Source organism: Solanum dulcamara, chromosome 2 (assembly GCF_947179165.1).
Source record: "Solanum dulcamara chromosome 2, daSolDulc1.2, whole genome shotgun sequence".
Lineage (NCBI taxonomy): Eukaryota > Viridiplantae > Streptophyta > Magnoliopsida > Solanales > Solanaceae > Solanum > Solanum dulcamara.
Window position 1 is genome coordinate 34,709,643 of NC_077238.1, and position 26,834 is coordinate 34,736,476.

At 38.4% G+C, this 26,834-nt stretch overlaps 1 pseudogene; it reads right to left on the minus strand.

Moving 5' to 3' along the window:
* Window positions 1-2,716: 2,716 nt before the first annotated feature.
* LOC129881283 (5S ribosomal RNA) lies at window positions 2,717-2,836 on the minus strand (annotated as a pseudogene).
* Window positions 2,837-26,834: the final 23,998 nt, after the last annotated feature.

Sequence of the window (26,834 nt, forward strand, 5' to 3'; positions counted from 1 at the left end):
TGATGTATAACATTATTTTGTCCATTTGGGGGTACGACGGGGGCCCTGTCCCACCATATGTTGTAATTTATATTTTTAGAGGTCTGCAGACATGTATATGTGGGTTGTGTATGTCAGTTTGATTTATTTGGGTCTACATGATATATGATATATGTTATTATGTTATGGCAGCCTTATCGGCTTGCGTGCCCTATCATGCTGTGATACAAATAAAAAGGGCTATAGGTATATGTAAATGTTATCGCCCAGTGGGGCTCTGTTACATGATATTGTCTTATTCACAGTTCAATGTGACCAAAACTGATAGATGTGTGTATGGGGGGCCAGGTTGGACCCCAATCGCTGTTTACGAGGTTGGGTCATGACAGAAGTGGTATCAGAGCAGTTCGTCCTTGGATTGTCTACAGACCGTGTCTAGTAGAGTCTTGGTTATCGATGTGTTGCGCGCCACATCTATAAACAGGAAGCTACAAGACATTTAGGATGTTACCTTTCTTCTACATCTGAGATCGTGCTTTAGATCCGAGTCATAGGAAAATTCCTTATACTAACCTTGGATCTTAACAGAAGGACGACACCAACAGAAGGAAGTAATTAACGACATGGAAAGTTATGAAGCATGCAGGTAAGTAAAGTAAAGCCGCAGAAGATATCCATCGGGTAAGGTATTGAAGTAGAAGTACTATTGAAATGTAAAGTTGAAACTTGAAAGGAAAGCAGACAGAAAGTACAACAGATGCAGTTTGAAGTTGGACATATGAGGTAAGTCCAGTATTTTTATATTATTGTTAATGTTGAAAGCCCTGTGTGGCTGCGATATGAGATGAAATTGAAAGCCCTGTGCGGCTGTGATGTGATATGTATATATATATATATGTTGGTCCTGTGAGGCATTGTTGGTATTTTCTGCATGCAGATTTTGGGGTAAGTAAGAAATATAGAGGAAACTCTGCTGAAATTTTCCCAGAACAAAAAAAAGAGAGTAAAACATAGCTTATAACATGTCTTGGAAATTGATACTGAGCAACCATATTATGCCAAATTAAAGTTGTAAGAGGTACTCTTCAGGTCGTCGATAAGGGACACCCTATTTACTTGGGAAAATTTGTTTCGGAGGAACAAAAGCTTAATTAAGTAGTAAAGTTCAGACCACGGTATTTCCAGCCGTATTTGTACTGTAGGAATATAAACAGAAGGCTCAAGGTGAATGATAAGATGTCCCGCAAATGATTTTCACTCTTTTTGGAAAAAAATACCAAGCCCTCAATTTCTATTGTAAATTAGACGAGTTGTTCATAACTCGAAGATAAACTCGAAATGAGAGCAGGAGGGTCAAGTATTAAAATAAGTACTGTGATATTTCAGAGATTCTGAGTTCTTTCAACGATGGTTGAAAAATGATTTGTGATAACAGATTATAGTTCTGCACCGACTAATTGGGAAAAGAAATCCTAACAGAAGCATCTCAAGGAGATGTCAGGGACTGACTACGAATTAAAAAAGGGATATGTAAGTATGAATTGAACAGTGTGATATGAATATGCAGGGATAAAGTAGAACCACTAGTAAGACACACTTAGTACGCGTTGACTAAGTTAAAGGCCTGCGTTGAGAAAGCAGTAAGAGCATGGGGCTTAAGATATAAAAACAATGACGCGTGTACACAACGTCGCCCTGAAAATGGTGGAACCCTTAAGGGATAGGGATGGCAAACTTAAGGAATAAATGGCGCAACTCCTATTCGCCCTAAGAAGCACAGGAAATAGGTTGGGATAAAGCTGCTACTCCAGGAAAACCTTATCGTCGGAATATTAGCACTATCTAATTGGAATTGGAATGACTACTAGTGCTAAGTAATTCTTGGAAACGGAAAAGTAGAAGGTGGCCTTGGACGAGTTGTCCCCTGGGCACATTATTCAAGTGTCGATTAGTAGACAAGACATCACATTAGATATGGAAAGGTTCTCATCGCTTCGTAATTTAGTCAAGGCTCCGTACGCAGATAATCAGGTTATAAAATATGCAGATAGACGGAGACATGATGCAGTATCAAATATATTGGTGAAAGGAATTGGACAAAAATTGAGATTGGACATAGAGATGTAGAATAAAGTACAGACAAATGAAAGTACGAGTACCCTCTAAAGGGGGAAAGTTAATGAGAAAATGGCAGAGTAAGGTGAAGGCAATCGATATGGGAATATATCTGAGATGGACGTCTAAACTTCACTAAGATATCTTGCTGAACCAAGTTAGAATGGTCCGGAAGCCGCCAATAATTGAATGGAAGCCAGAATGCTACATAAGGCAGTGTTAAGAAGTTTGTGACAAGACCCTGAACAATATAACACTAGAAGGCGGATGCATATAAAAATAAAAAAGTGTAGCCATGAAAGGATATCAACCAACTTAAGAGACATTATGAAGGATAATGACAGCATGCTAGACCAAAAGCCAAAATATTGATTATAGCATTAGTCGCAAATGATGTTGCGATAGATAAATAACCATAGAAAAAGGAATAGAAAGCCTCCTGTGGTAGAAAATGAGGAGAACACAAAGTGAATAGAGGATAGTGAAGCTAAAGGTCTACGCCGATACTGGATGCAAGATAACAGACGAAAGGACAGGGCAAAACATAAAGACTCGCGAGACAATGCTAAGGTAAATCTGGAACTGAGTTGAGTGCCCCACACATTATGGCAAGGATTACAATGAAACGCGACACGAAGACTTCCTAGGGAGGTCACCCATCCCAGTATTACTCTCGCCCCAGCACGCTTAACCTTGAAATTTTGATGGAACTTAATGTGTTAGTGCTGGTATGATCACGTAAGATGGAAGAATCGGAACTAGCAGCGGAGGAACGACATGAGATTATGTTCCTGGAATACTATACATTACGCTAAGGCAATTGTGACAAGGGCTTAAGCAAAATAAGAAGGATTAGGCAATTACTAACTAACGACACATTCAAATGCCACACCCTATAGGTGACTGGAAGTGTGTAAATATCATTGGAATCCTTGACGTTCTGAATAAACTAAATTGAAGTCGCTATAGTTGAATTATTGTCAAAATGAAGTGTTGTTCTCGTGAGGTGCTGCTGCAGGGGTGTGGCTTGTGATTTCAGGGTATAAATATGTTATAGATGAGGCGGGGGAGCTGATGGTTGCATCCACATGACCCCCCGCTTCGTACGGTTAAAGGTTTGGCAAAAATAGAAAGTAGAAACCCTATTTTGATATTGTATTTTTGAATAAGTCGTTTGGAGTTTATGTTGTATATGGTTGGTGTGAATTTCTTCAGGTTGTTGTTTTTGGTTGGATGTAGGTCTTAGGGACCTAATTAGAAATTTGGATAGGGCACATTATAGGGAAGGTGCTGCCCAATTTTTGTTATAGCCTTAACAAACTAAAGAACTAGTCGAAGAAACGACTAAGGAAATTGATTCCATTAATACTAAGGTGTAACCTAAGATGCTGGAAAGCTAAGAGTAGTTCATATTCATATTACTTTCATATTGAATAGGTTCAGAAGACGACAAGACGATCAGAATAAAGAGTAACTCCCAAGAGGTATGTGAAGCTTGTCCCTTCTCTTCTTTTGGCATGTCATAGAGGTAAGTAAGGAGTGATATAACACCTAAAGTAATTCCATTCTTGAATGCTCCTTATTCAATTCTGAATGTTAAAGCTTATATAATAGTTAAGCTAATTTCCTTGAATCTTTTATACACTGAGGACTTAATGAATATACAGACTCCTAGTCATAAAATTATTCGCAGACAAATACTCTGGAGTTCTTGGTGAATAGTCTTACTTTGGTATATGTCTAGGAACCTCGAGATGTAATTAATGTAGCCCCTAATGTCACTTAGAGGGCAGCTAGAACGACTATACTGTTATTCGAATTCTCAGACAATAACTTAGTCCTCTTATATAGTTGAGTCTCGGATAATGATTTAAACTGTATTTGGTTTCTCACTACTCTACTCGTATATACTGTAACACTTCTCCTCTGAGTCCCGGGCCGATTATCAGATTCGTGCAATTTACTGCATTATCCACCGAGCCCTTCACTAGAAGGCCGAGTACGTATGTATATATATGATGATGATGTGTTGTAATAAGGTGGCGATGGCATGGGGCCTGATACTGATACTATAGATATGATTCACCGGATCCCTCAAAGGGGCCGGCTATATTGAAAATTTGAGCATGCATGTTTTTGTGATTCACAGAGCACTGGTTTATGTTTCTAATTTGATAGTTGGTTCCCTTGCTTCTCTATTTTAGATATACCTCCAGTTGTAGTATAGTACGTTTTACATACTCAATATATATGTTGTACTGACCCCTTTTTGGGGGGGCTGCGTTCATGCCCGCAGGTACAGATACAGGTTTTGGAAGTCCGTCAGCTTAGGATTCCATGCAGCTCAACTGGAAAAGGCTCCATTATATCGGGGTCTAGTTTTTGATGCTGTCCACTGATGTATAACATTATTTTGTCCATTTGGGGTTCGGGGGGGGGGCCCTGTCCCACCATATGTTGTAATTTATATTTTTATAGGTCTGCAGATATGTATATATGGGTTGTGTATGTCAGTTTGATTCAGCTGGGTCTACATGATATATGATATATGTTATTATGTTATGGCAGCCTTGTCGGCTTGCGTGCCCTATCATGCTATGATACAAATAAAAAGGACTATAGGTATATGTAAATGTTATCGCCCAGTGGGGCTTTGTTACATGATATTGTCTTATTCACAGTTCAATGTGACCACACTGATAGATGTGTGTATGGGGGGTCCAGGTCGGACCCTAGTCGCGGCCTACGGGGTTGGGTCGTGACATATTTACTTTTGAGTATTGAACTCCTGTAGTAGTTGAACTATTTCCCTGGAAACTTCTATATGTTAAAGAGGATACTCGAGATAACTATACTACTACTTAGATCCTTTGGTAAAAGCTTAACTCTCTTATTCTGTCGAGTCTCTAATAATGATTTAAATTACATATAGTTACTCACTACTCTACTCGTGAATACTGTAACCCTTATATCACTGAGTCTCGGTCCAGGGTATGTTCTCGTACACAGTTGACTGCATTATCTACTGAGTCCCTCACTAAAGGGTCGGGTATACTATAGACAAGTGTTACAGTATACACGAGTAGAGTAGTGAGAAACCAAACACAGTTTAAATCATTATCCGAGACTCAACTGTATAAGAGGACTAAGTTATTGTCTGAGAATTCGAGTAACAGTATAGTCGTTCTAGCTGCCCTCTAAGTGACATTAGGGGATACATTAATTACATCTCGAGGTTCCTAGACATATACCAAAGTAAGACTATTCACTAAGAACTCCAGAGTATTTGTCTTCGAATAATTTTATGACTAGGAATCTGTATATTCATTAAGTCCTCAGTGAATAAAAGATTCAAGGAAATTAGCTAAACTATTATACAAGCTTTAACATTCAGAATTGAATAAGGAGCATTTAAGAATGGAATTAATTTAGGCGTTATATCACTGCTTACTTACCTCTACGACATGCCAAAAGAAGAGAAGGGACAAGCTTCACATACCTCTTGGGAGTTACTCTTTATCCTGATCGTCTCGTCGTTTTCTGAACCTATTCAATATGAAAGTAATATGAATATCAACTACTCTTAGCTTTCCAGCATCTTAGGTTACACCTTAATATTAATGGAATCAATTTCCTTAGTCGTTTCTTCGACTAGTTCTTTAGTTAGGTAAGGCGTTAACAAAAATTGGGCAGCACCTCCCCTATAATGTGCCCTATCCAAATTCCAATTAGGTCCCTAAGATCTACAGCCAACCAACAACAACAACCTGCAACAATTCACACCAACCATATACAACATAAACTCCAAACGACTTATTCAAAAATACGATATCAAAATAGGGTTTCTAGTTTCCATTTTTGCCAAACCTTTAACCGTACGAAGAGGGGGGTCATATGGCTGCAACCAGAAGCTCCCCCACCTCATCTAGAACATATTTAGACCCTGCAACCACAATACACACCCCTGTAGCAGCACCTCACAAGAACAACACTTCATTTCGACAACAATTCAACTATGGCGATTTCAATTTAGTTTATTCCGAACGTCAAGGGTTCCAATGATATTTACACACTTCCAGCCACCTAACACTCAGAGTTTTAAGAGTGGAATAAATTCAAACTTCATATACATAATACTTACATCTAAGTCATGCCAAAAGAGAGGAAGAATAACTTTACATACACTACTTTTCAGCATATAGAAGACTTGAGGAATGGAAGCTTAACTACTTTAAGAGTCTTAATATTCAATAGTGAACACGAATTATGAATCATGAATCATGTTTAGAGCTCATGAATAGAGTTACCCCAAGATTCATACACATATCATTTGTCACTTAAATCTAAGACATGCCCAAAAGAAAGAAAAGATAGGTTTTACATACTTATTTCAAAAATACGCCAAAAGAAAGCTTCACATACCTCGTATGGACTTCTCTTAATCACATCCACATCGTCGTCCTCCAATATAACATGGAATCAAGGAGAGTATCAACAACCATAAACTTTTCAGCGCCTTCGGTTGCACCTTCATATTCACATAACTCATTTCCTCGCTCGCCTCTTCGACTAGTTCCTTAACTTGTTTAAAGAGTTACCAGAAATTAGGCAGCATCTCCCCTATAATATGCCCTATCCGAATTCCCAATTACATACCTAATTACTACAGACAACCAAAAACAACAACCTGCAGCTCATATACAAGTAAAACATGGCAACATTACACAATATAAACTCCACCCAACTTGCTGAAAATTGTAATACCAAAATAGGGTTTCTAGTCTTTGTTTCGAAAAACCTCTAATTATACGAAATGAGGGGCCGTGTAGATGAAACCAGCAGCACCCGCACCCCTTTTAAAATAAATTTAGTCCCTGCAACACATCACCACACACCTGCAGCAGCACCCCACACGCACAACACCCCATTTCATCTACAATTTAACTACAACGACTTCACTTTCGATTGTTTCTATCGTCAAGCATTTAGATGACTTTTTTTATACTTCCATCAGTATACAAGGTATATAATACACTAAATAACAACTCCATAAAGTCCAAATTTAAATAAAAAGTCTTACCATTCCCGAAATTAGCCAAAACTCACCAAAACTCGCCTCGGAATTTCTCTAGTCGCGCTGAAATGGTGTGGACTATTTGCTGTCCATTTTGGCTGCACCAAGTCATGATTTTATACTTCTAATACCTCCATATCATCGTGGTATATGCTGGATAATTAATTTACGGAACGAAATTGGGACTTACCTATTTTTCCCTCCTAGCCGCCACACTTTTCTCTCTTAGCTTAGGGTTTTCATTTCTTTGTGCTGCTGAAGTTTTTGGTTCTTTGCTGCAGGTTTTTGCATAATTAAATGAAGCTAAGAGTCATTTTAACATGTATATATGGGCTGCCTTGGAGGTGAAACGTGTCATCCCTTTAGGGTGACACATGTTAAGACATGATTGGCCAACGTATCATGATGCCAACTAGGGGCTGCCCATGGCGTGGGGTCCACCTCCCCCAAGCAGGCAGGTGGGTCACCTACTTGACCCCAAGTAGGTGGGTCACCTGCTTTCTTGAGGTGCTGCCACGTGTCACTCCTCCATTGGTTGCCACGTGTCGTCTTTCCCCCCTTCCTTGTGGGTTCATAATCTCTTCTTATTTTAAGAACCCGTGTAATCTATGCTACGTAAGTTTGATATGTCTTTAAGTAACTCAAGTGTATAAGACTTCTAAATTAGTATCTTACGTACGTAGATCAAGTCCCATGATTCATTTCTTGGCCTCCAATTTCTTCCAGATTCTTATGACTCTATTTCCAACCTTCTCTACTATGGGGTATCACATTCTCCTTTCCTTAGCGACGTTTGATAATGTTGTAGCTTATCCAGCTCACATGATAATGTCTAAGTAATTTAAGAGACATTCTGAACTCGAAAGTGTGGGGTGTAACATCCTTCCCCCTTTAGAACATTCGTCCCCGAATGTTGAATAAAACTTACCTTAAGACTTTATACAAACTGTAGGGAGATTCCTTTCTATTACAATAACATACATTTTCATTCATGTAATTTGTCACGACCTAACCCCGTAGGTCGCAACTAGGGTCCGACCTGGACCCCCGTATACATATTTGTCAACTGTAGTCAAATTGAACTATGAGCAAAGCGATACTACTCACAAAATCCCCAATGAGTTAAAGTTTTTTCGTGTACTTGTGGTCTCTTTCATTCATATTATATCATGAAAGAGAATACAAGCCGACAAGGCTGCCATAACGTAAAAACATTTACAACGTGCCGTATAGGCACAGCCAAAATAAACTCATGAACAACCCACACATACATGTCTATAGACCCTAAGAATAGGAACGGCAACATATGGCGGGACAGTGCCCCAGTCGTACCTCTGTGTAACCAAATATATACATTGATGGTTTGGTACAAAAACTTGGCTCTGAATCAATGGAGCTTCTTCTAAACTTGTTGAGTGGAATTCTAAGCTGGTGGACTCCCAAAATCTGTATTGTACTTGCGGGCATGAAACGCAGACCCCCAAAGGAAGGGGAGTCAGTACGATACATGTACTGAGTATATAAGCATAACATAACTGAGATAACAACTGAAACAGGGATGCAGGAAACCAAGTATAGCATTTAATAGGGTACTGTACCTGCATCTTATAAAATAAAGTCATGTATACCATTATCACGTACTATATTCGGCCCGTTCGGGGACTCGGTGCTACAAACACATCATCTATCATGATAGGCATATGCATATTATTAGCACTGTGGGACGTACGACCCGATTCATGTATACAGCAAGCACATGTCGAGGAACGACGGCCCGATCCATATGTCATATGATAATGCCGAGGTACGATAGCCCGATCCATCTATTACATGATAATGCCTAGGTACGACGTCCTGATCCATATAATGCATAATAATGCCGAGGTACGACGGCTCAATCCGTATAATGCATAATCTGTTGTGGAACGTACGACCCGATCCTTACATAGCAAAATGTGCCGAGGTATGTCCGGCCCGATCCATATATATCATAATGCATATACGTGTACGTAAAACTCTATAAAATATCCAACATCCCACATATATCATCCTAAAGCATGTTTAAGAGCCCCTAGATATACGAGCTTACACATCCCAACACTATTCAACCTATAAGGGGCTTAAGAGACGTAGTTCAACTACTTCAAGGTCCTTATCATTCAAAAGTGGGTAAAAGTCATGAGTTACATCCAGAATCTATAAATGGGGCTATATCCAAATCCATGTCCTATAGAACCTTTAGTCTAGTCTTTCTCGAAGCAGGAAAAGACAAGCTTTACATGCACCACTTCCTATCACATGGAAGACTTGAAAAGTAATGACTCAACTTGTTACAGGAGTTCTAATCAGTAGGAAGTGAACAAGAGTCTTATCTCACCCTCAGAGTTTTAAGAGTGGAATAACTTCAAACTTCATATACATAATACTTACATCTAAGTCGTGCCAAAGGAGAGGAAGAAAAACTTTACATACACTACTTCTCAGTATATAGAATACTTGAGGAATGGAAGCTTAACTACTTTAAGAGTCTTAACATTCAACTGTGAACACGAATTATGAATCATGAATCATGTTCAGAGCTCATGAATAGAGCTACCCCAAGCTTCATACAAATATCACTTTTCACTTAGATCTAACACATGCCCAAAAGAAAGAACAGATAGGCTCTACATATTTATACCAAAACATGCCAAAAGAAGGAATAGCTCTACATACCTCTGGTCGACTGCTTTTAGCCCGACTTGTCTCGTCGTCCTCTAAACCTATTTAACACAAAAATAGTATGAATATCAACCCTTTTTACTTTCCATCACCCTAGGTTACATCTTAGTATTAATAGAATCTATTTCCTTAGTCGTTCCCTGACTAGTTCTGTTATTTGCTAAGGCGTCGATGAAAATTGGGCAGCACCTCCCCTATTATATGCCCTATCCAAATTTCCAATTAGGTCCCTAAGACCTACAGCCAACCAACAACAACAACCTGCAATAATTCACACTAACAATATACAACATAAACTCGAAACGACTTATTCAAAAATACGGTAGCACAATAGGGCATCTAGCCTTTATTTTGTAACGCCTTTCATTATACGCAACGAGGGGTCGTGTGGATTTTACCAGAAGCACACTAACCCACATTAGAACATATTTAGGCCCTGCAACAACACATCACACCCCTGCAGCAGCACCTCACACGAACAACACTATCCTTCTACGACAATTTAACTATAGCGATTCCAATTTAGTTTATTTCGAACGTCGAGCATTTCTATGATATTCTTAAACTTCCAGCAGCATACAAGGGGTGTAATACACCATATAACAATACCATAAACTTCAATTTAAAAGGAAAGGCCTTACCTTACGTTGAACTTGTCAAACTCGTCAAAACTATCCAAAATGTTAAATCTGGACAGCCCACTATCTTATATTGTCGCTTAGTTTCGGAGGGGTAATTGAGGGAAACAGGATTTATGGCCTCAATGAAAGTTATAGACATGTGTATAAAGGTCGTAAAACATTTTGAATTACCCCTACAGCAATTTTATACGAAAATATATGACCAAAATACTCATAGCTGTCCGTGTAGGATTTCCAAAATACAATCTGGGCAGCAGCTCCCCCATGCTTCACCACCATTTGTCGAGCAGAGAAAATCAAAACTGGGTTGTAGAGTCTAAGTTAAAGTTATATCCCTATGATATATCTTTGCAAAACATCTTGAATCACTTAAAATGAAGCCTTACACAAGGAGTTATACTTGTTTTACTAATAGCACTTTAATTCAAAAACGGGTCTGTTCCCTAGCGTTCTCTTTAAGCTTCTCTTAGTATTCCAAGTGTAGAACTGAAAATATGGTTCCGTAGGCATCATTATATACACATATACACCTCCACGTAGTTGAGGAACACCGTAGATAACTAATTGACGGAGGAGAACTAAAGAACTCACCTTTAATTCTTCTAAACCATGGCTGCCTCCTCCCCTTCTTCTTCTTCATGTTTTTCTCTCTATGTTTTGGGCTGATTGAGGTGGGTCCCACACCGCCACAAGGCAGCCTTGGAGGCTAGGTATGGATTCGTGGCCCAATAAGGGCTTGACACGTGTCACCCTTAGGGGCTGACATGTGGTACTTCCTATGGAACCATATATATGTATGCTAATGACTCTTAAGTCATTATTTATCCAAAATCAGCCCAAAACATAGAGAGAAAAACGTGGAGAAGAAGAAGGGGAGGAGGCAGCCATGGTTTAGAAGAATTAAAGGTGAGTTCTTCAGTTCTCCTCCGTCAATTAGTTATCTACGGTGTTCCTCAACTACGTGGAGGAGTATATGTGTATATAACGATGCCTACGGAACCATATTTTCAGTTCTACACAAGGAATACTAAGAGAAGCTTAAAGAGAACGCTAGGGAACAGACCCTTTTTTGAATTAAAGTGTTGTTAGTAAAACAAGTATAACTCCTTGTGTAAGGCTTCGTTTTAAGTGATTCAAGATATTTTGCAAAGATATATCATAGGGATATAACTTTAATTTAGACTTTACAACCCAGTTTTGATTTTCTCTGCTCGACAAATGGTGTTGAAGCATAGGGAAGCTGCTGCCCAGATTGTGTTTTGGAAATCCTACACGGACAGCTATGAGTATTTTGGTCATATATTTTCGTACAAAATTGTTGTAGGGGTAATTCAAAATTTTTTACGACCTTTATACACATGTCTATAACTTTCATTGAGGCCACAAATCCTGTTTCCCTCAATTACCCCTCCGAAACTAAGCGACAATACAAGATAGTGGGCTGTCTAGATTTCACATTTTGGATAGTTTTGGCGAGTTTGACAAGTTCAACGTAAGGTAAGACCTTTCCTTTTAAATTGAAGTTTATGGTATTGTTATATGGTGTATTACACCCCTTGTATGCTGCTGGAAGTTTAAGTATGTCGTAGAAATCACCTACTTGATCCAAGTAGGTGCATCACCTGCTTGCTTCCGAGTAGGCGCTACGCCTCCTTCCGCCTCTCCCGTGGGTTCGTAATCTCGTCTTACTTTAGGAGCCCATGTAATCCTTGCTACGTAAGCTCAACATGTACTCCAGTGGCTTAGTTATGTAAGTCGTCCAAGTTGGTAGCTTACGTAAGTAAGTCGAGTCCTATGACTTATTTCTCGGCCTCTAATTCATTTCAAATCCTTATAGACCTATTTCCAACCTTCACTCTCAAGGGGCGTCACGTCCTCCCTTCCTTAGAGTTATTTAATCATGTTATAGATAATCTGGATCACGGGACATCTTTCAAGAAGCTTAAGAAGACGTTCTGAAGCATAAAGGTACGGGGTATAACATAATTAATATACGATTTCCAGGAGTGGGGTTTACCTGTAGACATCAGGAATAGATATGAATACCTATGGTTCATGTCTTCTTCAGCTTCCCAGGTTATTTCTTCATGATTCTTATTCTGCCACAGCACCTTGACAAAAGCTACATCCTTAGTTCGCAACCCTTTTAATCTATCGATCCAAGATGGCAATAGATTTCCCCTCATAGGATAACTCCTTGTTACGTAGACCTCCTCCACGAGAAATATTCTGGGAGGGTCGTTTATATTCTTGCGAAGCATTGATCTATGAAAATTGAATGTATTGTTTCAAACCGAACAGTAGGTCCTACTCATAGGCAGCTTTATCTATCATAACCCATATAAACTTATACTTTCGTAGAGTGCGAGGTCAGCTTGCACTATAACATACCTAAATTGCCTTCTATTTTTGAGTCGGGATTCCCAACCCCCTTAACAGACTATCAAGCCTCTGATGATCCACTTCGTTTAAGCTATTATACAACTGCTCTTAATCCAACTTGTAACACTTTAGGTATACTATCCTGCACTTTTACTTAGATCTTCTTTCCAGTTTTATTACCATACATTATATTGTAATTCTTATACAAACATGTGTAGGTACTTAGAGTAATTTAGGAAATGCCTTAACATCGCTATACTAGTGGCTTACCTCCTTCAGTCGAAGTCAGGGCTCTGCCATGGCTTTTGTCCTTAATACCGATTAGATCTTAATAGTTCTGCCTCGAACCATTTTACACTTTTCTTGCATAAATTCTAAGTATGGCAATCACATTTCTATTACTGAATTCTTTTTATCAAGTAATCACTTGCTCTTACTCTTAGTATGCCAATGCTCATAAGCTGCACAATTATTCTTGTGCCATTTGCACGAGGGGCATTCCAATTTAGTCATAATCTTTTCTACTGTTGGCTTACTTTGTTGTACTAACACGCACTTACAATCTCTTTTTGTCATTCTTGTTTCGTTTCCTTTTTCACTTCCTAGGGGGTCACCCATCCCAGTGCTACTCTCACCCAAGCACGATTAACTTTGGAGTTTTGACGGAATTCGGTGCACTAGTGCAGGTATAATTGCATCCATCCCTTATGGGGTCTCGTTTGAAGTTTAAGCGTTTCCATTTATATACAATAGCGTCAGTTGATTTTCTCTTACGCTTGTACTTCTCTCGTCCACTTCCCCCCCTTTTACAGTGTACCCATGTCATCCTCTGTTTAGTTTCAACTATTCATACGCAAATGATTCTACTCCAACATATTTAACATATCGGCACCATACCTATATTTTCTGTTAAATCATCCATACGTTAGGTTGCCTTTATAGGAAACCCTAGCAAAACTATAGGGTGCTTTAATATTCACAATGTATCGTATAAAATCTCATCTAATGGTTGATACTCGAGTAATATCCATAATGTAGAAGTGCATTCAAAGCCACATTCAATTCATCCCAATCAGTAATTAGCGCGGCTCGTAATTGGTTCAAATTCTCCACTCGAGAGTACTTATACTTTGATGATTCGTATTTCAAGCTCCGTCATTAGACTAACCTTATTCCAGTGGATATCGCTTATTCTTCTAATAACCTCATAATGCAGTAGTTGTCTTGCCAATCGCTATTCTCTCTCCTTGTAGGATCTCACTAATCATCTAGGTGGAGTCACATATACACAATACTTCATATGCCTCCTGAGCTTTCACCTTTGTCGTGTGCTTAAGGCTCACTTCTAATTCTGCGTAAAACCATATCAACTTCATAGTAGTAGTGCCTTTTCTTATCACCCTTTCATCATACTATACCTTCAATTTGTAACTGTTTATTTCCCTTTTTGTTCGATACTCATACTTAATTAATCACATCTATCTTGAATGCCTATATTAGAACTTCTCTATTATTCCTCCAGCTCATATCCATTTTTGTTGGGCGCGAGGAATTCCATATTACTCTTTATTTCCTTGCACTAGCTACCCTTTTCGTCATCACACAACCTTTGTTCGAAACTTTCCTTATAGAACTTGATAAATCTTCCTTATTTGTTCCATATCTTGCTTTTCCTTTTCACACCTATCTTTACATTCCATTCGTATAGACCACGTCATACCTTCTAGTTATTTCCTTACTAAGCTTTACTTATTCTCATAACGGTTTTTGTTATATTCACATGGTATCTTGTTCGCATTCAGTCCCATAGTATAACACTGCTTGACCTTCTTCACGATTCTTACTATGGGCTACTTACCCTTCTTAGTTAGTCTTATACTTAATATTTCACAAGCTGTCTTATTAACACTTCACTTCCATCATAATACTTTTTCCCTTGTACTCTTGTTGTAATCATATTGTTACTTCTTTCAACTATAACTCATCATAGTTTATCTCTATGTATCAATTCAGACGATGCCTTACTATATCATTTTATCCCGATCTATCAGTCTTCTCTAAGTCATCTCCAACTTTGTTCTACTATACTAGTATCGACCTCCTAGTTTCTATTTCCATTAATTTAGCAATTAACTTATTTCTCGAGGTCATCCATACTCGTTTAGTCAAATCTCATCATTGTTGCGAGCACAACCTTTCAAGACATACTACAGCCCTGTATCTCATTCTCTTTGTATGTCTAAGAAAATTTAGGTAGAGTTTCCTCTGTATTTTTTACTATCTCAACACCTGCACGCAAAAAATACCAACAATGCCTCACAGGGCACATATATATATAATCGTATCGTATCATATCACAGCCATACAGGGCACCCATATTAGCAGTATAAAAATGGACTTACCTCGTATGTCCCCTCGAACTGCACCTGTTGCACTTTCCTATATACTTTTCCTTTCATTTTCCAACTTTATATATTAGTTGTATTGAAACACCTTACCTGCCATTTGTCTTTTGTGACTTTGCTTACATGCGTGCTTTGTAACTTCTAGTATCATTAGTTATTTTCTTCTATCGATATTTTCCTTCTGCTGAAATCACAAGTTATTATGAGGGATTTCATTTTCTACGACTCAGTTCTATCGCATGATTCTAGATATGAAAGAAAGAAACATCCTAAATGCTCTATAGCCTCCTATTTATAGATGTGGTGCACAACACACCGATAAACAAGACTCTACTAGATACGGTCTATAGACATTCTAAGGACGAACTGCTCTAATACTACTTCAGTCAAGACCCAACCCCGTAGGCCGCGACTGGGGTCCAACCTGGGCCCCCATATACATACCTATCAACTACACTTAAGTTGAACCATGTGTGATGTGATACTATACACAAAAACCTCAATGGTTTAAAACTTTTTCGTATACATGTAGCCTCTTTCATTCGTATCATATCATGAAAGGGCATGCGAGCCGATGAGGCTGCCATAGCATAAAAATGTTTACAACATGCTATATAGGCACAGTAAAAACAAACTCATAAATAACCCACATATACATGTCTATAGACCTCTAAGAATAATAAATACATCATATGGAAGGATAGATCCCCTGCCGTACCCCTGAATAAATAAATATGTACATCAAATGACCAATATCAAAACCTAAGCTCCAGAACAGTGGAGCACTTCCAACATAGCTGAGAGGAACTCCTAAGCTGACGGATCTCCAAAATGAACATCTGTACCTGCGGGCATGAAATACAGCCCCCCGAAGAAAGAGGGGTTAGTACAATATATATATACTAAGTATATAAGCATAACATAACTGAGATAACAATTGAAACAAGGATACAGAAAACCAAGTATAACATTTAATAGGGTACTGTACCTACAGCTCACAAAATAAAGTCATGTATACCACTATCATGTACCGTATCCGGCCCACTTGGGGACTCAGTGTTATGATCACATCGTCTATCATGATAGGTATATATATGCCATTAACGCTGTGGGACGTACAACCCGATCTATATATATAGAAAGTATATTCTGAGGAACGATGGTCCGATCCATGCACCATATAATAATGCCGAGGAACGACGGCCCGATCCGTATATCATATAATAATGCCGAGAAACAACGGCCCAATCTATATATCATATAATAATGCCGAGGTATGACGACCCGATCCGTAAATAACATAACATGCCATGGAACGTACGGTTCGATCATTACATAACAAAATATATCGAGGTACGTTTGGCCCGATCCATATATATCATAATGCATATACGTGTACATAAAACTCTGTAAAATATCAAACATCCAACATATATCATCCTAAAGCATGTTTAAGAGCCCCTAGGTATAGGAGCTTACACATCCCAACACTATTCAACCTATAGGAGGCTTAAGGGTCGTAGTTCAACTACTTCAAGGTCCTTATCATTCAGAACTGGGTACAAGTTATGAGTTACGTTCAAATCTATAAATGGAGCTTTCTCCAAATCCATGTTCTATAGTACCTGTCTTCCACTCTTTCTAGAAGTAGGAAAAGACAAGATTTACATGTACCATTTCCTATCATATGGAAGACTTTGAAAAGTAATGACTCAACTTGTTACAGGAGTTCTAATCAGTAGGAAGTGAACAAGAGCCTTAACTCACACTCAGAGTTTTAAGAGTGGAATAAATTCAAACATCATATACATAATACTTACATCTAAGTCATGCCAAAAGGGAGGAAGAATAACTTTACATACACTACTTTTCAGCATATAGAAGAATTGAGGAATGGAAGCTTAACTACTTTAAGAGTCTTAATATTCAACAGTGAATAAGAATTATGAATTAGGAATCATGAATCATGTTCAGAGCTCATGAATAGAGTTACCCCAAGCTTCATACACATATCATTTATCACTTAAATCTAAGACATGCCCAAAAGAAAGAAAAGATAGGCTTTACATACTTATTCCAAAAACACGCCAAAAGAAAGCTTCACATACCTCGTATGAACTTCTCTTAATCACGTCCACGTCATCGTCCTCCAAACATATTTAACATGGAAAAAAGTAGAGTATCAACAACCTTAAACTTTTCAGCGCCTTTGGTTTCACCTTCGTATTTACATAACTCATTTCCTCGCTCGCCTCTTCGACTAGTTCCTTAACTCGTTTAAAGAGTTACCAGAAATTGGGCAGCATCTCCCCTATACTTCGACGACAATTTAACTATAGCGATTCCAATTTAGTTTATTTCGAATGTCGAGAATTTCTACGACATTCTTAAACTTTCAGCAGCATACATGGGGTGTAATACATCATATAAAAACACCATAAACTTCAAATTGAAAGGAAAGACCTTACCTTTCCCAAAATTAGCCAAAACTTGCCAAAGCTATCAAAACGTGAATTCTGGACAGCCTACTGTCTTGTATTGTCGCTTAGTTTTGAAGGGGTAATTGAAGGAAACAGAGTTTGTATCATCAATAAAAGTTATAGACATGTGTTTTAGGGTCTCATACAATTTTGAATTAACCCTACAATATTTTTTTACAAAACGATATGCCCAAAATACCAACAGCAGTCCTTGTAGAATTTCTAAAACGAAATCTGGGCAGCAGCTCCCCCATACTTCACCACCCTTTTTCGAGAAGGAAAAAGCAGAGCTGGGTTTTAGAGTCTAAATGAAAGTTATATCTCTATGAAATATATTTCCAAAACATCTTGAATCACTTGAAACGAAGCCTTACACAAGGAGTTATATTTGTATTACTAACAGAAGTTTAATTAAAAAACGGGTCTGTTCCCTAGCATTTTCTCTTTAAGCTTCTCTTAGTTTTCCAAGTGTAGAACTGAAAATATGTTTTCGTAGGCATCGTAATATACATATATACACCTCCACATACTTGAGGAACACCGTATATAATTAATTCACGGAGAGAAAATTAGAAACTTACCTTAGTTTTTCTCTTAAGCTGTGGCTGCCTTATTTGGCTCTCTAACGTTTTTCTCTCTTCCTTTCTCTTATGTTTGCTGAACTTTTGGATAAACAACTTACCTTAAGAGTCATACAACAAAATTATATGGGCTGCCTTAGAGGTGACACGTGTCATCCCCTTCCATAATTGGCCACCATATCATGCTGCCAACTAGGGGCTGCCACGTGGCAGTGGGGTCCACCCCCAAGCAGCTGCATCACCTAATTGACCCTAAGTAGGTGCATCACCTACTTGCTTGAGGTGCTGCCACGTATTGCTCCTCCGTTGGCTGCCACGCATCGTCTTTTTCCCTTCCTTGTGGGTTCATAATCTCGTCTTATTTTAGGAGCCTATGTAATCCATGCTACGTAAGCTGGTATGTCCTTAAGCAACCCAACCGTATAAGACTTTTAAATTAGTAGCTTACGTAGGTAAATCGACTCCTACGACTCATTACTTGGCGTCCAATTCCTTCCGGATTCTTATGACTCTATTTCCAATCTTCTCTACTATAAGGTATCATATTCTCCTTTTCTTAGAGTCGTTTGATAGTGTCATAGATTATCAAGCTCACATGATGACTTCTAAGAACCTTAAGAGCCTTCCAAGAGCTTAGAAAGCTTACGAAGCGTTCCAAGGTACCAATGTACGGGGTGTAACAACTCAATTCTTATAGGAGTTTCAATACCTAGAAGTGGATAGGGATTATGAGGCATACTTGGGGTTCTGGGATTGAAATTATCCCCTCATTTCACATACAATTCACCTAAGGCTAAGACATGCCAAAAGGAAAGAAAGATAGCTTTACGTACTTATGGCAAAAAAATGCCAAGAGAAAGCTTCACATACCTCTTACGAGTTATTCTTTATCACGTTTGCCTCATCTCCTTTGAACCTATTTAACACGGAAGCAATACGAATATCAACCATCCCTGAATCTTCAGCATCTTAAGTTGCACACGGGTATTCATAGGACTCATTTCCTCGCTCGTCTTCTTGACTAGTTCTTTAACTAGTTAAGGAGATAATGAAAATTGGGCGGCACCTCCCCTATAACAAGCCCTATCCGAATTTCCAATTATATACCTAATCACTACATCCAACCAAAAACAACAACCTACAACTCATATACAAATAAAATATGGCAACATTACACAACATAAGCTCCAAACAACTTGCTAAAAATTACGATAACAAAATAGGGTCTCTAGTCTTTATTTTGCAAAACCTTTAATTATACAAAATGAGGGGTTGTGTATCTGCAACCAGAAGCAAACCACAAGCATAACACCTTGCTTCAACTACAATTTAACTATAGCGACTCCAATTTAGTTTGTTTCGAATCGTCGAGCAATTTACAGAATTTTCATATTTACAACCACTTAAACAATGTGTAAAACACTTCATAACAACACCATAATTTCTAAATTGAAGGAAAAGGTCTTACCTTACCTAAAATTTGCCAAAACTCGCCAAACTAGCCTCGAAAGTTCCTTGTCGTGCTGAAACTTTAGCGGACTATTTTGTATCGCTTCTTCGCTGTAACAAATTGTGAATTTTTGTTATCAAACACTTTTATTTAGCCATGGGTTACCTCAAACAATTAATTCACAGAACGAAAGTCGGAGGCTCAACTTTTGGAGACCAAACCTATAGCCCCTCTCCTTGGCCCTCTAGGTTTTTCTCTCAACTTTTTCTTAGTTTTCCAAGTGTAAAAGTGAAGAAATGACTCTGTAATCATCGTAATATACATATATACACTACCACCTGATCGAGTAACACCTTAGATAATTAATTCACGGAGGAAAAATTAAAGAACTTGCCTTAATTCTTCCAAATCGTGGCTGCCTTTCTTTTTTGTTCTCTACATTTTTTCCTCTCCTTTGGCTAATGTTTTGGATAGATAATGAGGTCCTTAGTCACAATACATACATATATATGTTGCCTTAGGAGGTGACATGTGTCATTCCCATAGGATGACATGTTTCCAACCCTTATTGGACCAACGTAACCATGCAACCAATTAGGGGCTGCCACGTGTCCTTAGTGTGTCCCACTCCCAAATAAGTGGGTCACCTACTTGACCCCAAGCAAGTGGGTCACTTGCTTCCACATGTCACCTTCCTAGGCTACCACGTGGCACCTTCTCTTGTTGCCATGTGTCTCCCCCTCTCGCTAATATGTCTTTCCCATATTCTTCCATATGTACTTCTCCCGTGCTGCCATGTGTCAAGTAGGTGCATCACCTACTTAGTCCAAGTAGGTGCATCACTTTCTTACTTCTTCTTAATGGGTTCGTAATCTCATCTTACTTTAAAGACCTATGTAATCCTTGCTATGTAAGCTTGGTTTGTACTCAAGTAGCTTAGGTATGTAAGACTTCCAAGTTAGTAACTTAAGTAGGTAAATCGATTCCTATGACTCATTACTTGGCCTCCAACTCCTTCCGACTTCTCATGACCCTATTTCAAACCTTTCCTCTCACAGGTTATCGCATTCTTCTTTCCTTAGAGTTGTGTAATAGTGTAGTAGATTATCCGACTCATTTGATAACTTCTAAGAAGCTTAAGAGACACTCCGAGCTCAGGAGTGTGGGGTGTAACATCCTTCCCCCCTTTAGAACATTCGTCATCGAATGTTAACTTACCTCGTAGGGGTTTAGATTACCTTTGTGTATAGGGAACAAGTGCGGATATCTTTTCTCTATCTCCTTTTTGACTTTCCAGGTCATCTTCTTTTTGGTTTTTGTTTTGCCACAATACCTTGACGGAACTCACGTCCTAGTTTGCAACCTTCTAGTTTTCCGATCCAAGATGATTATAGGTTGGTCCTCACAGGATTCCATTTCGTAGACACCATCTATGGGACATACTATGGGTGGATCACTAGTACATTGTGAAGTATCTGTATCAGACGTACTGGACGTATAGTTTCATAATCAGGTGGTAAGTTCAACTTACAGGTAGCTTTATCCATCTTACAAGCAACTTGATAAGGTTTAATGTATTTTGGACTAAGTTTCCTTTCTTGCTGAGTCTTATTACTCCCTTCCTAGGTGCCCCTATTATAAATACCTAATCATCAATTTGAACTCTAACTATCGATGGCAATTAACTGCATATCACTTCTGCCAACTCTAGGCTTCTTGTCAACAACTTGCTCAATCATGTCGGAGCCTTTTAGTCTTTGTCCCAATAGGGGGACTTACACACTCTACCATAAAACATCTTGTAGGGGTCATCTGGATACTAGAATGGTGACCATTCTTGTAGATAAACTCAACAAGTGGTAGACGATCATCCCAGTTACTCTTAAAGCCAACCACACAGGCTCGCAATATATCTTCTAGCGTTTGATAGTACGCTCAGTATGTTTAGCAGCTCGAGGGGAAAATATGGTACTAAGACCTACTTGTGCTCCTAATCTCTTCTTGGACTGTTCTCCAGATGTTAAATATAATTGAAGTCCCTCTATCAGAGATAATAACTAGGGAAATCTTATGGAGTCTTACTACCTCCTTGATCTATTACTTCACCTAGTTTCGGCTGCATAGGTGGTCTTGATTAAAACAAAATGGGCTTATTCATTAGCCTACTCACAATAACCCGTATAGTACCCTACACTCATAGAGTATAAAATAGGTCCATAATGACGTATAAAATAGGTCTGTACTACCTCCTTGACCTATAACTTCACCTAGTTTTGGCTGCATAGGTGGTCTTGATTGAAACAAAATGGGCTTATTCATTAGCCTACTCACAATAACCCGTATAGTACCCTACTCTCGCAGAGTATAAAATAGGTCCATAATGACGTTGATAATTTGGGAATTCTTAGCCTCGTATAGTCCTTCTCAACTCCTTTTAAAACTTTAACTGGCACTCTACCTTTTGGGTTTCCTCTTCCCTTCTTTTTTCCAATCCTTAGGGTTGGCTACTGAATAATGCTGAAGTCCCTTCATATAATGGCTCTCATAGTCGTTCTGTGCCTTGTCTATCATTACCTGGTATAATTCTAAAGGTATTTGGCATATAAGTCCGCCACCTTTTGGTAACCCGTTAGTTCTGTTCTTCTTGGTTAAATCATGTCACAATTTTCCTTTCCTAGCTTGTAACACTTTAAATACGTTATCTCGTGTCATCCTTTACTTTTATGAGAATACGAGAAGGTGCTCAACTTAATTCGAGAAATACCTTAACGTTGTCTTGCTAGGTCTCATGTGTTACTTTGTCATTTTCCCCCTCATCCTAGAATCAGTATTGGGATAGACCTTTGGTCCAATCATGACCATACCTTACCTTGCCCTTGGTACTAATTTCATCCCGATAGTTTATCTTACCCTATCTTCGTAGATTTTGGTGGGGTATCCAAAATATCATAATTGCCTTGTCATTATTAACCCCCTATTCCTTTTATCATGTACTTACTCAATTAGCCTGATACTTATATATACATATCCATAGGTTGCACAACCATTCTAATGTATCTTGTAGGAGGTTGATGTAGTCTTTCCATTTCTTGGTTCATTCTACTATACACATCTCATTCACATTGGGACTTGCTTGTCCCATCTTGCTATACTTCTTTCTTTTCCCTTATTCACTCTTTGCTCTTCTTGTCTCCTACCATAGGAGATTTTTTATTCCTTCTCCTTGGTTATTTATCTATTGCAACATTATTTGCAACCAACCCTATAGCCATGATGTTGGCTTTTAGTCTAGCATGATGTCATTATTCTTTGTAGTGTCTCTTGAGTCATTTGATATCCTTTCATCGTTATTCAGTTTCTTTTTATACGCCCCCACCTTCTAGTGTTATGTTATTCAATCGCTTGTTAGAAACTTCTTAACACTGCCTTACATACCATTTTGGCTCCTATCCAATTATTGGTGACTTCCAGACCTTCCTAACTTGGTTCAACAAGGGATCTTATTGAAGCTTAAATATCCATCGTAAATATGTTGCCACATCAATTGCCTCCACCTTACCCTTGCAATTTTCTCATTGGCTTCCCCCCTTTAGAGGATACTTATACTTTTATCTGCTTATACCTTGCTCTATGTCTCTATGTCCAGTCTCAAATTTCTCTAATCTCCTTTCTCACTCCACTTGGTACTGCATCATGTCCCTGTCTTTCTGTATATTTTATAACCTAGTTATCCATGTACGGAACCTTGGCTAAATTATGAAGCGATGAAAACCTTCCCATACATAGTGCGATACCTCATCTATTAATCTGTACTTGAGTAATGGGACCCATGGAACAACTTGTCCAAGGACACATTCTACTTATCTTTATAGAAGGTTAATACACATTTATAGTTGTCCCACTTTTAACTAGGCAACACTCGTGTTCCAACGATGATTGTCCAAGGTGCTCTCGGAATACTAGTTTTATCCCAACCTATATCCTTTGTTTCTAGGTGTGAATGGAAGTTGCATCATTTATTCCTTAAGTTTGTCTTTTTTATCTCTTAAGGGTTTCATTATTTTCGGGGTGATGTTATGTACATGCATTATTCCTTTATACCTTATGCCCCTTGCCCTTAATGTGTACCCACATAGGCTTTTAACTTAGTCAATGTATACCAAGTGCGCCTTACTAGTGATCCTACTTTATTCCCGTATCATTGTATCACACCCTTAAAGTCATACTTACATATCCCCCTTTTAATTCATACTCATATTCAATTCATAACATCTCTTTGGGGTGCTTTTGTTAGCATTTCTTCCTCCAATTAGTTGGTGGGGAACTAATAAATTGTTATCATAAACCATTTTCCAACCATCATTGGAGGAAACTAGAATCTCTTAAACATCACAATACTTCTTAACCCTTGACCCACATGGTCTCCTTTGAGTTTATCCTCGAGTCATGAACAACTTATCTAATTACAACTAGGAGTTGGGGGCTTGGTACTTTTCAAGAGAAGTGAAACTAAGTCGTGGGACATCTTATCGTTCAACCTGAGTCCCCTTTTCTTCCTACAGCACAAATACGGCTGGAGATACCATGGTCTGAACTTTACTACTTAAATAGGCTTTGTTTCTCTGAAATAAAATCTCCAAGTAAAAAGCCCCTTATCGATGACCTGAAGGGTACCTCTTACAGATTTAGTTAAACATAATAGGGGTACTTGGTATCAATTTCTAAGACATCTTAAGAATCTATGTTTCATTCCCTTTTCTTATTCTGGAAAAATTTCGGCAGAGTTTCCTCTATACCCTTACTTATCCCAAATCTATACGCAGAAAATACCAGCAATGCCTCATAGGGCCAATATATATATATGTACATGAAGATATATGAGGAAACTTGGCCTTATGAGGCATTGTTGGTATTTCCTACGTATAGATTTGGGATAAGTAAGGAGTATAGAGGAAACTCTGCCGAAATTTTTCCAGAATAAGAAAAGGGAATGAAACATAGATTCTTAAGATGTCTTAGAAATTGACACCAAGTACCCCTATTATGTTTAACTAAAGCTGTAAGAGGTACCCTTCAGGTCATCGATAAGGGGCTTTTTACTTGGAGAATTTTATTTCAGAGAAACAAAGCCTATTTAAGTAGTAAAGTTCAGACCACGGTATCTCCAGCCGTATTTGTGCTGTAGGAAAAAAAGGGGTCTCAGGTTGAACGATAAGATGTCCCACGACTTAGTTTCACTTCTCTTGAAAAGTACCAAGCCCCCAACTCCTAGTTGTAATTAGATAAGTTGTTCATGACTCGAGGATAAACTCAAAGGAGACCATGTGGGTCAAGGGTTAAGAAGTATTGTGATATTTAAGAGATTCTAGTTTCCTCCAATGATGGTTGGAAAATGGTTTATGATAACAATTTATTAGTTCCCCACCAACTAATTGGAGGAAGAAATGCTAACAAAAGCACCCCAAAGAGATGTTATGAATTAAATATGAGTATGAATTAAAAGGGGGATATGTAAGTATGACTTTAAGGGTGTGATACAATAATACGGGGATAAAGTAGGATCGCTAGTAAGGCGCACTTGGTATACGTTGACTAAGTTAAAAGGCTATGTGGGTACACAGTAAGGGCAAGGGGCATAAGGTATAAAGGAATAATGCATGTACATAACATCACCCCGAAAATAATGAAACCCTTAAGAGATAAAAAAGACAAACTTAAGGAATAAATGATGCAACTTCCATTCACACCAAGAAACAAAGGATATAGGTTGGGATAAAACTAGTATTCCGAGAGCACCTTGGACAATCATCGTTGGAACACGAGTGTTGCCTAGTTAAAAGTGGGACAACTATAAATGTGTATTAACCTTCTATAAAGATAAGTAGAATGTGTCCTTGGACAAGTTGTTCCATGGGTCCCATTACTCAAGTACAGATTAATAGATGAGGTATCGCACTATGTATGGGAAGGTTTTCATCGCTTCATAATTTAGCCAAGGTTCCGTACATGGATAACTAGGTTATAAAATATACAAAAAGAAAGGGACATGATGCAGTACCAAGTGGAGTGAGAAAGGAGATTAGAGAAATTTGAGACTGGACATAGAGACATAGAGCAAGGTATAAGCAGATAAAAGTATAAGTATCCTCTAAAGGGGGGAAGCCAATGAGAAAATTGCAAGGGTAAGGTGGAGGCAATTGATGTGGCAACATATTTAGGATGGATATTTAAACTTCAATAAGATCCCTTGCTGAACCAAGTTAGGAAGGTCTGGAAGTCACCAATAATTGGATAGGAGCCAAAATGGTATGTAAGGCAGTGTTAAGAAGTTTCTAACAAGCGATTGAATAACATAACACTAGAAGGTGGGGGCGTATAAAAAGAAACTGAATAACGATGAAAGGATATCAAATGACTCAAGAGACACTACAAAGGATAATGACATCATGCTAGACTAAAAGCCAACATCATGGTTATAGGGTTGGTTGCAAATAATGTTGCAATAGATAAATAACCAAGGAGAAGGAATAAAAAATCTCCTATGGTAGGAGACAAGAAGAGCAAAGAGTGAATAAGGGAAAAGAAAGAAGTATAGCAAGATGGGACAAGCAAGTCCCAATGTGAATGAGATGTGTACAGTAGAATGAACCAAGAAATGGAAAGACTACATCAACCTCCTACAAGATACATCAGAATGGTTGTGCAACCTATGGATATGTATATATAAGTATCAGGCTAATTGAATAAGTACATGATAAAAGGAATAGGGGCTTAATAATGACAAGGCAATTATGATATTTTGGATACCCCACCAAAATCTACGAAGATAGGGTAAGCCAAACTATCGGGATGAAATTAGTACCAAGGGCAAGGTAAGGTATGGTCATGATTGGACCAAAGGTCTATCCCAATATTGATTCTAGGATGAGGGGGAAAATGACAAAGTAACACATGAGACCTAGCGAGACAACGTTAAGGTATTTCTCGAATTAAGTTGAGCACCTTC